The 19,259-nt window shown below is 33.6% G+C and overlaps 9 non-coding genes across 9 annotated transcripts; all 9 read left to right on the top strand.

Moving 5' to 3' along the window:
• Nucleotides 1-161: 161 nt before the first annotated feature.
• On the top strand, nucleotides 162-280 carry LOC149788079 (5S ribosomal RNA). The gene has a single exon (XR_016424555.1). It is a non-coding gene; the product is annotated as a 5S ribosomal RNA (ribosomal RNA).
• A 3,593-nt stretch (nucleotides 281-3,873) lies between these two features.
• On the top strand, nucleotides 3,874-3,992 carry LOC149788078 (5S ribosomal RNA). The gene has a single exon (XR_016424616.1). It is a non-coding gene; the product is annotated as a 5S ribosomal RNA (ribosomal RNA).
• Nucleotides 3,993-4,892: 900 nt separating this feature from the next.
• On the top strand, nucleotides 4,893-5,011 carry LOC149788077 (5S ribosomal RNA). The gene has a single exon (XR_016424543.1). It is a non-coding gene; the product is annotated as a 5S ribosomal RNA (ribosomal RNA).
• A 3,523-nt stretch (nucleotides 5,012-8,534) lies between these two features.
• LOC149788076 (5S ribosomal RNA) lies at nucleotides 8,535-8,653 on the top strand. Its single transcript, XR_016424615.1, has one exon. It is a non-coding gene; the product is annotated as a 5S ribosomal RNA (ribosomal RNA).
• A 900-nt stretch (nucleotides 8,654-9,553) lies between these two features.
• LOC149788075 (5S ribosomal RNA) lies at nucleotides 9,554-9,672 on the top strand. Its single transcript, XR_016424532.1, has one exon. It is a non-coding gene; the product is annotated as a 5S ribosomal RNA (ribosomal RNA).
• A 3,487-nt stretch (nucleotides 9,673-13,159) lies between these two features.
• On the top strand, nucleotides 13,160-13,278 carry LOC149788074 (5S ribosomal RNA). Its single transcript, XR_016424752.1, has one exon. It is a non-coding gene; the product is annotated as a 5S ribosomal RNA (ribosomal RNA).
• A 900-nt stretch (nucleotides 13,279-14,178) lies between these two features.
• Nucleotides 14,179-14,297, top strand: LOC149788073 (5S ribosomal RNA). Its single transcript, XR_016424521.1, has one exon. It is a non-coding gene; the product is annotated as a 5S ribosomal RNA (ribosomal RNA).
• A 3,579-nt stretch (nucleotides 14,298-17,876) lies between these two features.
• Nucleotides 17,877-17,995, top strand: LOC149788072 (5S ribosomal RNA). The gene has a single exon (XR_016424614.1). It is a non-coding gene; the product is annotated as a 5S ribosomal RNA (ribosomal RNA).
• Nucleotides 17,996-18,892: 897 nt separating this feature from the next.
• LOC149788071 (5S ribosomal RNA) lies at nucleotides 18,893-19,011 on the top strand. The gene has a single exon (XR_016424510.1). It is a non-coding gene; the product is annotated as a 5S ribosomal RNA (ribosomal RNA).
• Nucleotides 19,012-19,259: the final 248 nt, after the last annotated feature.

Genomic DNA, 19,259 nt, shown 5'->3' with positions numbered 1-19,259 from the left:
GAATTACAAATTTGAATAATGTATGAAGGCAGTTTATCTATATAAGTTTTAATAAGTACACTTTAATTACTAATTTTACACGGCACATAAACGTAAACGTCTGTACATCGGAAACGGTGAAGAGAGAAGCGAATATAAGTCTTAAATTTACACACACTTGTGTCTACGGCCATACCACGTTGAAAGCACCGGTTCTCGTCCGATCACCGAAGTTAAGCAACGTCGGGCCCGGTTAGTACTTGGATGGGTGACCGCCTGGGAATACCGGGTGCTGTAGACTCTAATTTTTTTTTTTTCTTTTATAACTAAAAACAGTTGAAGTTTTTCTTTCTTTCTTTTATTGTAACTAAATTTACTTTATTCAATATAAATAATAAATAGAGCAATTTCTCGACTTTCATTTTCTCTTTTTCCTTAACTTTCTTCAATAATTCGGATCCTAAAAAAATCAAGTATAGGACCTGAATATAGCAAATGTTGCTTTGCACTTCTCTGCTCTTGGTTTCGATCCTTACTACTGGAATATGCGATCATAGATGACCAGTATTTCTTATTAACAAATTCGGTTCAATTTATCCAGTTTCCTCTACTTTTACTACCACAACAAGCTGCCTCCTTTCACGTCGAAATACTTCCTTCAAGTTTCTTCTCATATATTCCTGGTGTAGTCTCTAGCGCAGAGTTGCAAAATATGCGATCAATGTCTTTCATTTTGGGTACTTATTTGTGGTATTTCTTATTCACTAATTGATTGATAAATATGGAATGTATGAATTGTGAGAATTTTTTATATTAATTTATTGATTGATTGATTTCTTTTACAGCAGGGCCTCAGTCTGCCAGTGGGAAAATTGGCATCCTGTAGCGAATACTGTAAATATGGGCCATTGGCTAAATAAATTGGGTTATAAAATTCTGTTTTGATTACAGTAAGTTTAGATAGATATTCCATGCTTCCACTTTCTGTATTTCCACAACGTTAACTTCTACAAGTTGCAAGAAGAGATCCTTTGCAAATCTCATAAGACCCTATTTTTAAAGTTAGCTTATAGGCCGGTGTCGCTTATTTTAACCAAATGATAGGACAGAAAGAGGAATAATAATAATAATAATAATAATAATAATAACAACAACAATAATGTCCTGAATCTGCATTTTAAGTCAATTTCAACATGGAATTCTCCCCTTATCTGGGTCAGAAAATGGATGAGTGACAAATATGAGTATCTGAGGCCAGTTTTGCTTCTTTTGGATTAGAACTTTGAATCAGTATACACTTTAGTTACTAATATTATACTGCACACAAACATTTGTACATCGGAAACGTTGAAGAGATGTGTGACTAATCAGCCCAAGAGTCTTGAAAACGCATCAAGACAACAAATTATGTTTTACAGTCGAAATGTTGTTCTCACTAGAACTGAAATCATTTAATTTCTACTTAAATGCCCGAAAAATTTACAATTAAAACTACAATAAATGTTTTATACCTAGTCCCGCACAGTGACGTTTATCTGATTCCCTGTACTCACCGAGAGCATTCTGTGTCATATGGATGCATATCAAATGAAGTGAAAAGTAATGGAATACTCGCTTTTTTATTTATCCCTATGCATCGTGGTGCCCACACCATGATGAGACGCTGTTTCAATAAACCTTTTTATATATGTTCTTTACTGTTCTTCCTTTTTCTTCTTGCTTTATCATACTGACACACGAGAGAGAGAGAGAGAGAGAGAGAGTATGCAACAAAGTTCGCATAACTTTATCAGCTATTAACATTAATTGTACTTCTGTGTAATTTTATTTTTAACGCGTTATCCTATAACGATTGCAAACAAGGGCAAAAACTCTACTGATCTTACTCGATAATTATACCATACTGAATTAATAAGTTTATCTCGTAAAAACGGATCATATATATATCCTGGGTGGCTGAGGGTGTTTTAAGATATGTGTGTGTCTTTTGTGATATATATATATATATATATATATATATATATATATATATATATATATATATATATATATATATATATATATATATATATATATATACGTTTGTGTGTGTACATACATACATACATATGTGTATTATTTACATATAGTCTTGGATAATTTTAATTATTGGGATATGGATTTTAGATATCAACAGATACAAAGGAAACAAACGTTTCAATACATATAATGACATTTTCTTAAATTCTACATTGTATCATATTGACCTACTACTTGCTAGGCAAGCTGACTTTTATAAAATTTGCAAACTCCTTATATATATTTAAACTTACTTTTAGTATTCAACCAGAAAATCAGTACAGTGCAGAAAGATTGAAAATATTATTTCTTTCATATATATATATATATATATATATATATATATATATATATATATATATATATATATATATATATATATATATATATATATATGTGAGAGAGAGAGAGAGAGAGATGGGGGGATTCGGAATGGTTTAAACAGACTCTAAATTACACTGATAAAATGTACATCAGTCCAATGGTTAACATGATAGATTTCTATCAAGCTGGTTGCCCTATTGTACCCTTGAGCAAGACTACCCTCATTGCCTAACAAAACCAAGCAGTCTTTTGCCAGAACACCATAATGTGAACTTAGGCCATCTAAATCAAATTCCTATGTGAAATTTGCCAATATAAGCCAATACACTTTAATGCAAACTTAGCCAATCTAAACCAAATATCTTAATGGAAACTTAGCCAAACACCTTAATGTGAACTTAGCCCATCTAAACCAATGTACCATAATGTGAACTTAGCCCATCTAAACCAAGAAAAGAATAATGTGATATTGGCTCATATAAACAAAAACACCTTAATGCTATCTTAGCCAATCTAAACCAACCGACTTAATTTATTTTTATAAAGAATACAAAGTGAAAATTTAAATACTTTTCAGCATTATAAATGAAATCACAAATAGTCCATGAAAAGTTATATGACAAGTCCAAAAGGGTAGTGTTCCAAATGAATGCCAGTGGTTTTCTGAATGAAGTCCAATTTTGAATGTGCTGATGTAATAACAATCTTGACGTGTGGCGATGATGTAATTTAGAATGTCCTTGAATGAATTCATAATAGTCCCAAAATAGCGATTTTTGATATTTGGACATTAGTATTGGGGTGTATGGACATTTGTTTTGCTTATCAAAACGTTGGAAATCGCCGACACCATGCGGTATCGGCATAGGCTGCTTACTAGCCACAGGGGGCTCGTATCATTGCTTACAATGAAACTATCAGTCGTACATATAGTATAAAATGTATGACTGTCAGTTCAATTGTGAGCAACGATGCGAGCCCCTGTGCTTACTAGCCTGCCATGCAAACTTGACCGACCTTTCATCGAGATATACCTGCATGAAATCGAGAGAAATACGATTTATTTTCTCAGAAATAATTCCGAGTATAACATCATTTGTCGTTAATGAAGCTGACTGACGAAAGAAAACGACAACCTTGTTGAAATTTGACACGGAACTCGCCATTGTATTACTATTCAAATGACTGCACAAATATGGCAACCTACATGTCAGTGACATCGGCGATCAAATAAGCTCTTGCTTCTTTACAGATTGAAACTGAAGGGATGTATTGTCGTAAGCAGAGCTCTCCCCTGTCTCTAATATATATATATATATATATATATATATATATATATATATATATATATATATATATATATATATATATATATATATATATATATATATATATATATATATATATATGTGTGTGTGTGTGTGTGTGTGTGTGTGTGTGTGTGTGTGTGTAATATATCTTTGTAACGACGAAGAGACAACCTATATTAGTCTTAAATTTGTACATACAAATGTCTACGGCCATACCACGTTGAAAACACCGGTTCTCGTCCGATCACCGAAGTTAAGCAACGTCGGGCCCGGTTAGTACTTGGATGGGTGACCGCCTGGGAATACCGGGTGCTGTAGGCATTTTTTAAATTTTTTTTTGGTTCCATCCTCACTGTGAGGATATGCGATCATATATGGCCAATATTTCTTGTTCACAAATCTGGTGCAAATTTTTCAGTTTCCTCTACCTCCAGGATCGAAATGGGCCGCCTCGTATGCCGTCCAGATCCTCCAAATTTCTTCTGATATTCCGGATTCAGCCTATAGCGAATAATTGCAACGTATGCAATCGATGTCTTTCATTTTGGATACTTGTCTGTGGTATTTCTTATTCAATAATTGATAGATATATTTGGAATGTATTATTTTTAATTATTTTAATTTATTTACCTGTTTTTAGCAGGGCACCAGTCTATCAGTGTGAAACTTGGCATCCCTTAGCGAATACTTCGAATATGGGCCATTGACAAAATAAATTGGTGTATAAATCTCTGTTTTGATTACAGTAAGTTTGGATGGATGTTCCCTGCTTCCACTTCCTTGCACTTTCTGTGTTTCCACAACTTTAACGTTTCCGAGCTGCAAGACGATATCCGTTTCAAATCAGATTCGAGTCCGTCTTTAAAGGTAGCTCATAGGCTGATGTCGATTATTTACCTATTGAATTAGTCAGTTGATATAAGATAAATAATAATAATAATAATAATGCCCAAAAACAACAAAAATGAACTGAATCTTCGTTTAAATGCATTGTTATTTAAGTCCATTTGAAGGTGTAAACCTCCGGTTAAGCAACTAATGTCCGAGTCCGAAAATGCCTGAATTACAAATTTGAATAATGTATGAAGGCAGTTTATCTATATAAGTTTTAATAAGTACACTTTAATTACTAATTTTACACGGCACATAAACGTAAACGTCTGTACATCGGAAACGGTGAAGAGAGAAGCGAATATAAGTCTTAAATTTACACACACTTGTGTCTACGGCCATACCACGTTGAAAGCACCGGTTCTCGTCCGATCACCGAAGTTAAGCAACGTCGGGCCCGGTTAGTACTTGGATGGGTGACCGCCTGGGAATACCGGGTGCTGTAGACTCTAATTTTTTTTTTTTCTTTTATAACTAAAAACAGTTGAAGTTTTTCTTTCTTTCTTTTATTGTAACTAAATTTACTTTATTCAATATAAATAATAAATAGAGCAATTTCTCGACTTTCATTTTCTCTTTTTCCTTAACTTTCTTCAATAATTCGGATCCTAAAAAAATCAAGTATAGGACCTGAATATAGCAAATGTTGCTTTGCACTTCTCTGCTCTTGGTTTCGATCCTTACTACTGGAATATGCGATCATAGATGACCAGTATTTCTTATTAACAAATTCGGTTCAATTTATCCAGTTTCCTCTACTTTTACTACCACAACAAGCTGCCTCCTTTCACGTCGAAATACTTCCTTCAAGTTTCTTCTCATATATTCCTGGTGTAGTCTCTAGCGCAGAGTTGCAAAATATGCGATCAATGTCTTTCATTTTGGGTACTTATTTGTGGTATTTCTTATTCACTAATTGATTGATAAATATGGAATGTATGAATTGTGAGAATTTTTTATATTAATTTATTGATTGATTGATTTCTTTTACAGCAGGGCCTCAGTCTGCCAGTGGGAAAATTGGCATCCTGTAGCGAATACTGTAAATATGGGCCATTGGCTAAATAAATTGGGTTATAAAATTCTGTTTTGATTACAGTAAGTTTAGATAGATATTTCATGCTTCCACTTTCTGTATTTCCACAACGTTAACTTCTACAAGTTGCAAGAAGAGATCCTTTGCAAATCTCATAAGACCCTATTTTTAAAGTTAGCTTATAGGCCGGTGTCGCTTATTTTAACCAAATGATAGGACAGAAAGAGGAATAATAATAATAATAATAACAACAACAATAATGTCCTGAATCTGCATTTTAAGTCAATTTCAACATGGAATTCTCCCCTTATCTGGGTCAGAAAATGGATGAGTGACAAATATGAGTATCTGAGGCCAGTTTTGCTTCTTTTGGATTAGAACTTTGAATCAGTATACACTTTAGTTACTAATATTATACTGCACACAAACATTTGTACATCGGAAACGTTGAAGAGATGTGTGACTAATCAGCCCAAGAGTCTTGAAAACGCATCAAGACAACAAATTATGTTTTACAGTCGAAATGTTGTTCTCACTAGAACTGAAATCATTTAATTTCTACTTAAATGCCCGAAAAATTTACAATTAAAACTACAATAAATGTTTTATACCTAGTCCCGCACAGTGACGTTTATCTGATTCCCTGTACTCACCGAGAGCATTCTGTGTCATATGGATGCATATCAAATGAAGTGAAAAGTAATGGAATACTCGCTTTTTTATTTATCCCTATGCATCGTGGTGCCCACACCATGATGAGACGCTGTTTCAATAAACCTTTTTATATATGTTCTTTACTGTTCTTCCTTTTTCTTCTTGCTTTATCATACTGACACACGAGAGAGAGAGAGAGAGAGAGAGAGTATGCAACAAAGTTCGCATAACTTTATCAGCTATTAACATTAATTGTACTTCTGTGTAATTTTATTTTTAACGCGTTATCCTATAACGATTGCAAACAAGGGCAAAAACTCTACTGATCTTACTCGATAATTATACCATACTGAATTAATAAGTTTATCTCGTAAAAACGGATCATATATATATCCTGGGTGGCTGAGGGTGTTTTAAGATATGTGTGTGTCTTTTGTGATATATATATATATATATATATATATATATATATATATATATATATATATATATATATATATATATATATATATATACGTTTGTGTGTGTACATACATACATACATATGTGTATTATTTACATATAGTCTTGGATAATTTTAATTATTGGGATATGGATTTTAGATATCAACAGATACAAAGGAAACAAACGTTTCAATACATATAATGACATTTTCTTAAATTCTACATTGTATCATATTGACCTACTACTTGCTAGGCAAGCTGACTTTTATAAAATTTGCAAACTCCTTATATATATTTAAACTTACTTTTAGTATTCAACCAGAAAATCAGTACAGTGCAGAAAGATTGAAAATATTATTTCTTTCATATATATATATATATATATATATATATATATATATATATATATATATATATATATATATATGTGAGAGAGAGAGAGAGAGAGATGGGGGGATTCGGAATGGTTTAAACAGACTCTAAATTACACTGATAAAATGTACATCAGTCCAATGGTTAACATGATAGATTTCTATCAAGCTGGTTGCCCTATTGTACCCTTGAGCAAGACTACCCTCATTGCCTAACAAAACCAAGCAGTCTTTTGCCAGAACACCATAATGTGAACTTAGGCCATCTAAATCAAATTCCTATGTGAAATTTGCCAATATAAGCCAATACACTTTAATGCAAACTTAGCCAATCTAAACCAAATATCTTAATGGAAACTTAGCCAAACACCTTAATGTGAACTTAGCCCATCTAAACCAATGTACCATAATGTGAACTTAGCCCATCTAAACCAAGAAAAGAATAATGTGATATTGGCTCATATAAACAAAAACACCTTAATGCTATCTTAGCCAATCTAAACCAACCGACTTAATTTATTTTTATAAAGAATACAAAGTGAAAATTTAAATACTTTTCAGCATTATAAATGAAATCACAAATAGTCCATGAAAAGTTATATGACAAGTCCAAAAGGGTAGTGTTCCAAATGAATGCCAGTGGTTTTCTGAATGAAGTCCAATTTTGAATGTGCTGATGTAATAACAATCTTGACGTGTGGCGATGATGTAATTTAGAATGTCCTTGAATGAATTCATAATAGTCCCAAAATAGCGATTTTTGATATTTGGACATTAGTATTGGGGTGTATGGACATTTGTTTTGCTTATCAAAACGTTGGAAATCGCCGACACCATGCGGTATCGGCATAGGCTGCTTACTAGCCACAGGGGGCTCGTATCATTGCTTACAATGAAACTATCAGTCGTACATATAGTATAAAATGTATGACTGTCAGTTCAATTGTGAGCAACGATGCGAGCCCCTGTGCTTACTAGCCTGCCATGCAAACTTGACCGACCTTTCATCGAGATATACCTGCATGAAATCGAGAGAAATACGATTTATTTTCTCAGAAATAATTCCGAGTATAACATCATTTGTCGTTAATGAAGCTGACTGACGAAAGAAAACGACAACCTTGATGAAATTTGACACGGAACTCGCCATTGTATTACTATTCAAATGACTGCACAAATATGGCAACCTACATGTCAGTGACATCGGCGATCAAATAAGCTCTTGCTTCTTTACAGATTGAAACTGAAGGGATGTATTGTCGTAAGCAGAGCTCTCCCCTGTCTCTAATATATATATATATATATATATATATATATATATATATATATATATATATATATATATATATATATATATATATATGTGTGTGTGTGTGTGTGTGTGTGTGTGTGTGTGTGTGTGTGTGTAATATATCTTTGTAACGACGAAGAGACAACCTATATTAGTCTTAAATTTGTACATACAAATGTCTACGGCCATACCACGTTGAAAACACCGGTTCTCGTCCGATCACCGAAGTTAAGCAACGTCGGGCCCGGTTAGTACTTGGATGGGTGACCGCCTGGGAATACCGGGTGCTGTAGGCATTTTTTAAATTTTTTTTTGGTTCCATCCTCACTGTGAGGATATGCGATCATATATGGCCAATATTTCTTGTTCACAAATCTGGTGCAAATTTTTCAGTTTCCTCTACCTCCAGGATCGAAATGGGCCGCCTCGTATGCCGTCCAGATCCTCCAAATTTCTTCTGATATTCCGGATTCAGCCTATAGCGAATAATTGCAACGTATGCAATCGATGTCTTTCATTTTGGATACTTGTCTGTGGTATTTCTTATTCAATAATTGATAGATATATTTGGAATGTATTATTTTTAATTATTTTAATTTATTTACCTGTTTTTAGCAGGGCACCAGTCTATCAGTGTGAAACTTGGCATCCCTTAGCGAATACTTCGAATATGGGCCATTGACAAAATAAATTGGTGTATAAATCTCTGTTTTGATTACAGTAAGTTTGGATGGATGTTCCCTGCTTCCACTTCCTTGCACTTTCTGTGTTTCCACAACTTTAACGTTTCCGAGCTGCAAGACGATATCCGTTTCAAATCAGATTCGAGTCCGTCTTTAAAGGTAGCTCATAGGCTGATGTCGATTATTTACCTATTGAATTAGTCAGTTGATATAAGATAAATAATAATAATAATAATAATGCCCAAAAACAACAAAAATGAACTGAATCTTCGTTTAAATGCATTGTTATTTAAGTCCATTTGAAGGTGTAAACCTCCGGTTAAGCAACTAATGTCCGAGTCCGAAAATGCCTGAATTACAAATTTGAATAATGTATGAAGGCAGTTTATCTATATAAGTTTTAATAAGTACACTTTAATTACTAATTTTACACGGCACATAAACGTAAACGTCTGTACATCGGAAACGGTGAAGAGAGAAGCGAATATAAGTCTTAAATTTACACACACTTGTGTCTACGGCCATACCACGTTGAAAGCACCGGTTCTCGTCCGATCACCGAAGTTAAGCAACGTCGGGCCCGGTTAGTACTTGGATGGGTGACCGCCTGGGAATACCGGGTGCTGTAGACTCTAATTTTTTTTTTTTCTTTTATAACTAAAAACAGTTGAAGTTTTTCTTTCTTTCTTTTATTGTAACTAAATTTACTTTATTCAATATAAATAATAAATAGAGCAATTTCTCGACTTTCATTTTCTCTTTTTCCTTAACTTTCTTCAATAATTCGGATCCTAAAAAAATCAAGTATAGGACCTGAATATAGCAAATGTTGCTTTGCACTTCTCTGCTCTTGGTTTCGATCCTTACTACTGGAATATGCGATCATAGATGACCAGTATTTCTTATTAACAAATTCGGTTCAATTTATCCAGTTTCCTCTACTTTTACTACCACAACAAGCTGCCTCCTTTCACGTCGAAATACTTCCTTCAAGTTTCTTCTCATATATTCCTGGTGTAGTCTCTAGCGCAGAGTTGCAAAATATGCGATCAATGTCTTTCATTTTGGGTACTTATTTGTGGTATTTCTTATTCACTAATTGATTGATAAATATGGAATGTATGAATTGTGAGAATTTTTTATATTAATTTATTGATTGATTGATTTCTTTTACAGCAGGGCCTCAGTCTGCCAGTGGGAAAATTGGCATCCTGTAGCGAATACTGTAAATATGGGCCATTGGCTAAATAAATTGGGTTATAAAATTCTGTTTTGATTACAGTAAGTTTAGATAGATATTTCATGCTTCCACTTTCTGTATTTCCACAACGTTAACTTCTACAAGTTGCAAGAAGAGATCCTTTGCAAATCTCATAAGACCCTATTTTTAAAGTTAGCTTATAGGCCGGTGTCGCTTATTTTAACCAAATGATAGGACAGAAAGAGGAATAATAATAATAATAATAACAACAACAATAATGTCCTGAATCTGCATTTTAAGTCAATTTCAACATGGAATTCTCCCCTTATCTGGGTCAGAAAATGGATGAGTGACAAATATGAGTATCTGAGGCCAGTTTTGCTTCTTTTGGATTAGAACTTTGAATCAGTATACACTTTAGTTACTAATATTATACTGCACACAAACATTTGTACATCGGAAACGTTGAAGAGATGTGTGACTAATCAGCCCAAGAGTCTTGAAAACGCATCAAGACAACAAATTATGTTTTACAGTCGAAATGTTGTTCTCACTAGAACTGAAATCATTTAATTTCTACTTAAATGCCCGAAAAATTTACAATTAAAACTACAATAAATGTTTTATACCTAGTCCCGCACAGTGACGTTTATCTGATTCCCTGTACTCACCGAGAGCATTCTGTGTCATATGGATGCATATCAAATGAAGTGAAAAGTAATGGAATACTCGCTTTTTTATTTATCCCTATGCATCGTGGTGCCCACACCATGATGAGACGCTGTTTCAATAAACCTTTTTATATATGTTCTTTACTGTTCTTCCTTTTTCTTCTTGCTTTATCATACTGACACACGAGAGAGAGAGAGAGAGAGAGAGAGAGTATGCAACAAAGTTCGCATAACTTTATCAGCTATTAACATTAATTGTACTTCTGTGTAATTTTATTTTTAACGCGTTATCCTATAACGATTGCAAACAAGGGCAAAAACTCTACTGATCTTACTCGATAATTATACCATACTGAATTAATAAGTTTATCTCGTAAAAACGGATCATATATATATCCTGGGTGGCTGAGGGTGTTTTAAGATATGTGTGTGTCTTTTGTGATATATATATATATATATATATATATATATATATATATATATATATATATATATATACGTTTGTGTGTGTACATACATACATACATATGTGTATTATTTACATATAGTCTTGGATAATTTTAATTATTGGGATATGGATTTTAGATATCAACAGATACAAAGGAAACAAACGTTTCAATACATATAATGACATTTTCTTAAATTCTACATTGTATCATATTGACCTACTACTTGCTAGGCAAGCTGACTTTTATAAAATTTGCAAACTCCTTATATATATTTAAACTTACTTTTAGTATTCAACCAGAAAATCAGTACAGTGCAGAAAGATTGAAAATATTATTTCTTTCATATATATATATATATATATATATATATATATATATATATATATATATATATATATATATATATATATATGAGAGAGAGAGAGAGAGAGATGGGGGGATTCGGAATGGTTTAAACAGACTCTAAATTACACTGATAAAATGTACATCAGTCCAATGGTTAACATGATAGATTTCTATCAAGCTGGTTGCCCTATTGTACCCTTGAGCAAGACTACCCTCATTGCCTAATAAAACCAAGCAGTCTTTTGCCAGAACACCATAATGTGAACTTAGGCCATCTAAATCAAATTCCTATGTGAAATTTGCCAATATAAGCCAATACACTTTAATGCAAACTTAGCCAATCTAAACCAAATATCTTAATGGAAACTTAGCCAAACACCTTAATGTGAACTTAGCCCATCTAAACCAATGTACCATAATGTGAACTTAGCCCATCTAAACCAAGAAAAGAATAATGTGATATTGGCTCATATAAACAAAAACACCTTAATGCTATCTTAGCCAATCTAAACCAACCGACTTAATTTATTTTTATAAAGAATACAAAGTGAAAATTTAAATACTTTTCAGCATTATAAATGAAATCACAAATAGTCCATGAAAAGTTATATGACAAGTCCAAAAGGGTAGTGTTCCAAATGAATGCCAGTGGTTTTCTGAATGAAGTCCAATTTTGAATGTGCTGATGTAATAACAATCTTGACGTGTGGCGATGATGTAATTTAGAATGTCCTTGAATGAATTCATAATAGTCCCAAAATAGCGATTTTTGATATTTGGACATTAGTATTGGGGTGTATGGACATATTTGTTTTGCTTATCAAAACGTTGGAAATCGCCGACACCATGCGGTATCGGCATAGGCTGCTTACTAGCCACAGGGGGCTCGTATCATTGCTTACAATGAAACTATCAGTCGTACATATAGTATAAAATGTATGACTGTCAGTTCAATTGTGAGCAACGATGCGAGCCCCTGTGCTTACTAGCCTGCCATGCAAACTTGACCGACCTTTCATCGAGATATACCTGCATGAAATCGAGAGAAATACGATTTATTTTCTCAGAAATAATTCCGAGTATAACATCATTTGTTGTTAATGAAGCTGACTGACGAAAGAAAACGACAACCTTGATGAAATTTGACACGGAACTCGCCATTGTATTACTATTCAAATGACTGCACAAATATGGCAACCTACATGTCAGTGACATCGGCGATCAAATAAGCTCTTGCTTCTTTACAGATTGAAACTGAAGGGATGTATTGTCGTAAGCAGAGCTCTCCCCTGTCTCTAATATATATATATATATATATATATATATATATATATATATATATATATGTGTGTGTGTGTGTGTGTGTGTGTGTGTGTGTGTGTGTGCGTGTGTAATATATCTTTGTAACGACGAAGAGATAACCTATATTAGTCTTAAATTTGTACATACAAATGTCTACGGCCATACCACGTTGAAAACACCGGTCCTCGTCCGATCACCGAAGTTAAGCAACGTCGGGCCCGGTTAGTACTTGGATGGGTGACCGCCTGGGAATACCGGGTGCTGTAGGCATTTTTTAAATTTTTTTTTGGTTCCATCCTCACTGTGAGGATATGCGATCATATATGGCCAATATTTCTTGTTCACAAATCTGGTGCAAATTTTTCAGTTTCCTCTACCTCCAGGATCGAAATGGGCCGCCTCGTATGCCGTCCAGATCCTCCAAATTTCTTCTGATATTCCGGATTCAGCCTATAGCGAATAATTGCAACGTATGCAATCGATGTCTTTCATTTTGGATACTTGTCTGTGGTATTTCTTATTCAATAATTGATAGATATATTTGGAATGTATTATTTTTAATTATTTTAATTTATTTACCTGTTTTTAGCAGGGCACCAGTCTATCAGTGTGAAACTTGGCATCCCTTAGCGAATACTTCGAATATGGGCCATTGACAAAATAAATTGGTGTATAAATCTCTGTTTTGATTACAGTAAGTTTGGATGGATGTTCCCTGCTTCCACTTCCTTGCACTTTCTGTGTTTCCACAACTTTAACGTTTCCGAGCTGCAAGACGATATCCGTTTCAAATCAGATTCGAGTCCGTCTTTAAAGGTAGCTCATAGGCTGATGTCGATTATTTACCTATTGAATTAGTCAGTTGATACAAGATAAATAATAATAATAATAATAATGCCCAAAAACAACAAAAATGAACTGAATCTTCGTTTAAATGCATTGTTATTTAAGTCCATTTGAAGGTGTAAACCTCCGGTTAAGCAACTAATGTCCGAGTCCGAAAATGCCTGAATTACAAATTTGAATAATGTATGAAGGCAGTTTATCTATATAAGTTTTAATAAGTACACTTTAATTACTAATTTTACACGGCACATAAACGTAAACGTCTGTACATCGGAAACGGTGAAGAGAGAAGCGAATATAAGTCTTAAATTTACACACACTTGTGTCTACGGCCATACCACGTTGAAAGCACCGGTTCTCGTCCGATCACCGAAGTTAAGCAACGTCGGGCCCGGTTAGTACTTGGATGGGTGACCGCCTGGGAATACCGGGTGCTGTAGACTCTAATTTTTTTTTTTTCTTTTATAACTAAAAACAGTTGAAGTTTTTCTTTCTTTCTTTTATTGTAACTAAATTTACTTTATTCAATATAAATAATAAATAGAGCAATTTCTCGACTTTCATTTTCTCTTTTTCCTTAACTTTCTTCAATAATTCGGATCCTAAAAAAATCAAGTATAGGACCTGAATATAGCAAATGTTGCTTTGCACTTCTCTGCTCTTGGTTTCGATCCTTACTACTGGAATATGCGATCATAGATGACCAGTATTTCTTATTAACAAATTCGGTTCAATTTATCCAGTTTCCTCTACTTTTACTACCACAACAAGCTGCCTCCTTTCACGTCGAAATACTTCCTTCAAGTTTCTTCTCATATATTCCTGGTGTAGTCTCTAGCGCAGAGTTGCAAAATATGCGATCAATGTCTTTCATTTTGGGTACTTATTTGTGGTATTTCTTATTCACTAATTGATTGATAAATATGGAATGTATGAATTGTGAGAATTTTTTATATTAATTTATTGATTGATTGATTTCTTTTACAGCAGGGCCTCAGTCTGCCAGTGGGAAAATTGGCATCCTGTAGCGAATACTGTAAATATGGGCCATTGGCTAAATAAATTGGGTTATAAAATTCTGTTTTGATTACAGTAAGTTTAGATAGATATTCCATGCTTCCACTTTCTGTATTTCCACAACGTTAACTTCTACAAGTTGCAAGAAGAGATCCTTTGCAAATCTCATAAGACCCTATTTTTAAAGTTAGCTTATAGGCCGGTGTCGCTTATTTTAACCAAATGATAGGACAGAAAGAGGAATAATAATAATAATAATAATAATAATAATAACAACAACAATAATGTCCTGAATCTGCATTTTAAGTCAATTTCAACATGGAATTCTCCCCTTATCTGGGTCAGAAAATGGATGAGTGACAAATATGAGTATCTGAGGCCAGTTTTGCTTCTTTTGGATTAGAACTTTGAATCAGTATACACTTTAGTTACTAATATTATACTGCACACAAACATTTGTACATCGGAAACGTTGAAGAGATGTGTGACTAATCAGCCCAAGAGTCTTGAAAACGCATCAAGACAACAAATTATGTTTTACAGTCGAAATGTTGTTCTCACTAGAACTGAAATCATTTAATTTCTACTTAAATGCCCGAAAAATTTACAATTAAAACTACAATAAATGTTTTATACCTAGTCCCGCACAGTGACGTTTATCTGATTCCCTGTACTCACCGAGAGCATTCTGTGTCATATGGATGCATATCAAATGAAGTGAAAAGTAATGGAATACTCGCTTTTTTATTTATCCCTATGCATCGTGGTGCCCACACCATGATGAGACGCTGTTTCAATAAACCTTTTTATATATGTTCTTTACTGTTCTTCCTTTTTCTTCTTGCTTTATCATACTGACACACGAGAGAGAGAGAGAGAGAGAGAGAGTATGCAACAAAGTTCGCATAACTTTATCAGCTATTAACATTAATTGTACTTCTGTGTAATTTTATTTTTAACGCGTTATCCTATAACGATTGCAAACAAGGGCAAAAACTCTACTGATCTTACTCGATAATTATACCATACTGAATTAATAAGTTTATCTCGTAAAAACGGATCATATATATATCCTGGGTGGCTGAGGGTGTTTTAAGATATGTGTGTGTCTTTTGTGATATATATATATATATATATATATATATATATATATATATATATATATATATATATATATATATATATATATATATATATATATATATATATATATACGTTTGTGTGTGTACATACATACATACGTGTATTATTTACATATAGTCTTGGATAATTTTAATTATTGGGATATGGATTTTAGATATCAACAGATACAAAGGAAACAAACGTTTCAATACATATAATGACATTTTCTTAAATTCTACATTGTATCATATTGACCTACTACTTGCTAGGCAAGCTGACTTTTATAAAATTTGCAAACTCCTTATATATATTTAAACTTACTTTTAGTATTCAACCAGAAAATCAGTACAGTGCAGAAAGATTGAAAATATTATTTCTTTCATATATATATATATATATATATATATATATATATATATATATATATATATATATATATATGTGAGAGAGAGAGAGAGAGAGATGGGGGGATTCGGAATGGTTTAAACAGACTCTAAATTACACTGATAAAATGTACATCAGTCCAATGGTTAACATGATAGATTTCTATCAAGCTGGTTGCCCTATTGTACCCTTGAGCAAGACTACCCTCATTGCCTAACAAAACCAAGCAGTCTTTTGCCAGAACACCATAATGTGAACTTAGGCCATCTAAATCAAATTCCTATGTGAAATTTGCCAATATAAGCCAATACACTTTAATGCAAACTTAGCCAATCTAAACCAAATATCTTAATGGAAACTTAGCCAAACACCTTAATGTGAACTTAGCCCATCTAAACCAATGTACCATAATGTGAACTTAGCCCATCTAAACCAAGAAAAGAATAATGTGATATTGGCTCATATAAACAAAAACACCTTAATGCTATCTTAGCCAATCTAAACCAACCGACTTAATTTATTTTTATAAAGAATACAAAGTGAAAATTTAAATACTTTTCAGCATTATAAATGAAATCACAAATAGTCCATGAAAAGTTATATGACAAGTCCAAAAGGGTAGTGTTCCAAATGAATGCCAGTGGTTTTCTGAATGAAGTCCAATTTTGAATGTGCTGATGTAATAACAATCTTGACGTGTGGCGATGATGTAATTTAGAATGTCCTTGAATGAATTCATAATAGTCCCAAAATAGCGATTTTTGATATTTGGACATTAGTATTGGGGTGTATGGACATTTGTTTTGCTTATCAAAACGTTGGAAATCGCCGACACCATGCGGTATCGGCATAGGCTGCTTACTAGCCACAGGGGGCTCGTATCATTGCTTACAATGAAACTATCAGTCGTACATATAGTATAAAATGTATGACTGTCAGTTCAATTGTGAGCAACGATGCGAGCCCCTGTGCTTACTAGCCTGCCATGCAAACTTGACCGACCTTTCATCGAGATATACCTGCATGAAATCGAGAGAAATACGATTTATTTTCTCAGAAATAATTCCGAGTATAACATCATTTGTCGTTAATGAAGCTGACTGACGAAAGAAAACGACAACCTTGATGAAATTTGACACGGAACTCGCCATTGTATTACTATTCAAATGACTGCACAAATATGGCAACCTACATGTCAGTGACATCGGCGATCAAATAAGCTCTTGCTTCTTTACAGATTGAAACTGAAGGGATGTATTGTCGTAAGCAGAGCTCTCCCCTGTCTCTAATATATATATATATATATATATATATATATATATATATATATATATATATATATATATATATATATATATATATATATATATATATATATATATATATATATATATATATGTGTGTGTGTGTGTGTGTGTGTGTGTGTGTGTGTGTGTGTAATATATCTTTGTAACGACGAAGAGACAACCTATATTAGTCTTAAATTTGTACATACAAATGTCTACGGCCATACCACGTTGAAAACACCGGTTCTCGTCCGATCACCGAAGTTAAGCAACGTCGGGCCCGGTTAGTACTTGGATGGGTGACCGCCTGGGAATACCGGGTGCTGTAGGCATTTTTTAAATTTTTTTTTGGTTCCATCCTCACTGTGAGGATATGCGATCATATATGGCCAATATTTCTTGTTCACAAATCTGGTGCAAATTTTTCAGTTTCCTCTACCTCCAGGATCGAAATGGGCCGCCTCGTATGCCGTCCAGATCCTCCAAATTTCTTCTGATATTCCGGATTCAGCCTATAGCGAATAATTGCAACGTATGCAATCGATGTCTTTCATTTTGGATACTTGTCTGTGGTATTTCTTATTCAATAATTGATAGATATATTTGGAATGTATTATTTTTAATTATTTTAATTTATTTACCTGTTTTTAGCAGGGCACCAGTCTATCAGTGTGAAACTTGGCATCCCTTAGCGAATACTTCGAATATGGGCCATTGACAAAATAAATTGGTGTATAAATCTCTGTTTTGATTACAGTAAGTTTGGATGGATGTTCCCTGCTTCCACTTCCTTGCACTTTCTGTGTTTCCACAACTTTAACGTTTCCGAGCTGCAAGACGATATCCGTTTCAAATCAGATTCGAGTCCGTCTTTAAAGGTAGCTCATAGGCTGATGTCGATTATTTACCTATTGAATTAGTCAGTTGATATAAGATAAATAATAATAATAATAATAATGCCCAAAAACAACAAAAATGATAATCTTCGTTTAAATGCATTGTTATTTAAGTCCATTTGAAGGTGTAAACCTCCGGTTAAGCAACTAATGTCCGAGTCCGAAAATGCCTGAATTACAAATTTGAATAATGTATGAAGGCAGTTTATCTATATAAGTTTTAATAAGTACACTTTAATTACTAATTTTACACGGCACATAAACGTAAACGTCTGTACATCGGAAACGGTGAAGAGAGAAGCGAATATAAGTCTTAAATTTACACACACTTGTGTCTACGGCCATACCACGTTGAAAGCACCGGTTCTCGTCCGATCACCGAAGTTAAGCAACGTCGGGCCCGGTTAGTACTTGGATGGGTGACCGCCTGGGAATACCGGGTGCTGTAGACTCTAATTTTTTTTTTTTCTTTTATAACTAAAAACAGTTGAAGTTTTTCTTTCTTTCTTTTATTGTAACTAAATTTACTTTATTCAATATAAATAATAAATAGAGCAATTTCTCGACTTTCATTTTCTCTTTTTCCTTAACTTTCTTCAATAATTCGGATCCTAAAAAAATCAAGTATAGGACCTGAATATAGCAAATGTTGCTTTGCACTTCTCTGCTCTTGGTTTCGATCCTTACTACTGGAATATGC

This window comes from Sinohyriopsis cumingii, chromosome 11 (genome assembly GCF_028554795.1).
Source record: "Sinohyriopsis cumingii isolate HCF-2022 chromosome 11, ASM2855479v2, whole genome shotgun sequence".
NCBI classification, from domain to species: Eukaryota; Metazoa; Mollusca; class Bivalvia; order Unionida; family Unionidae; genus Sinohyriopsis; species Sinohyriopsis cumingii.
This window is presented reverse-complemented; position numbering and strand designations above follow the sequence as displayed.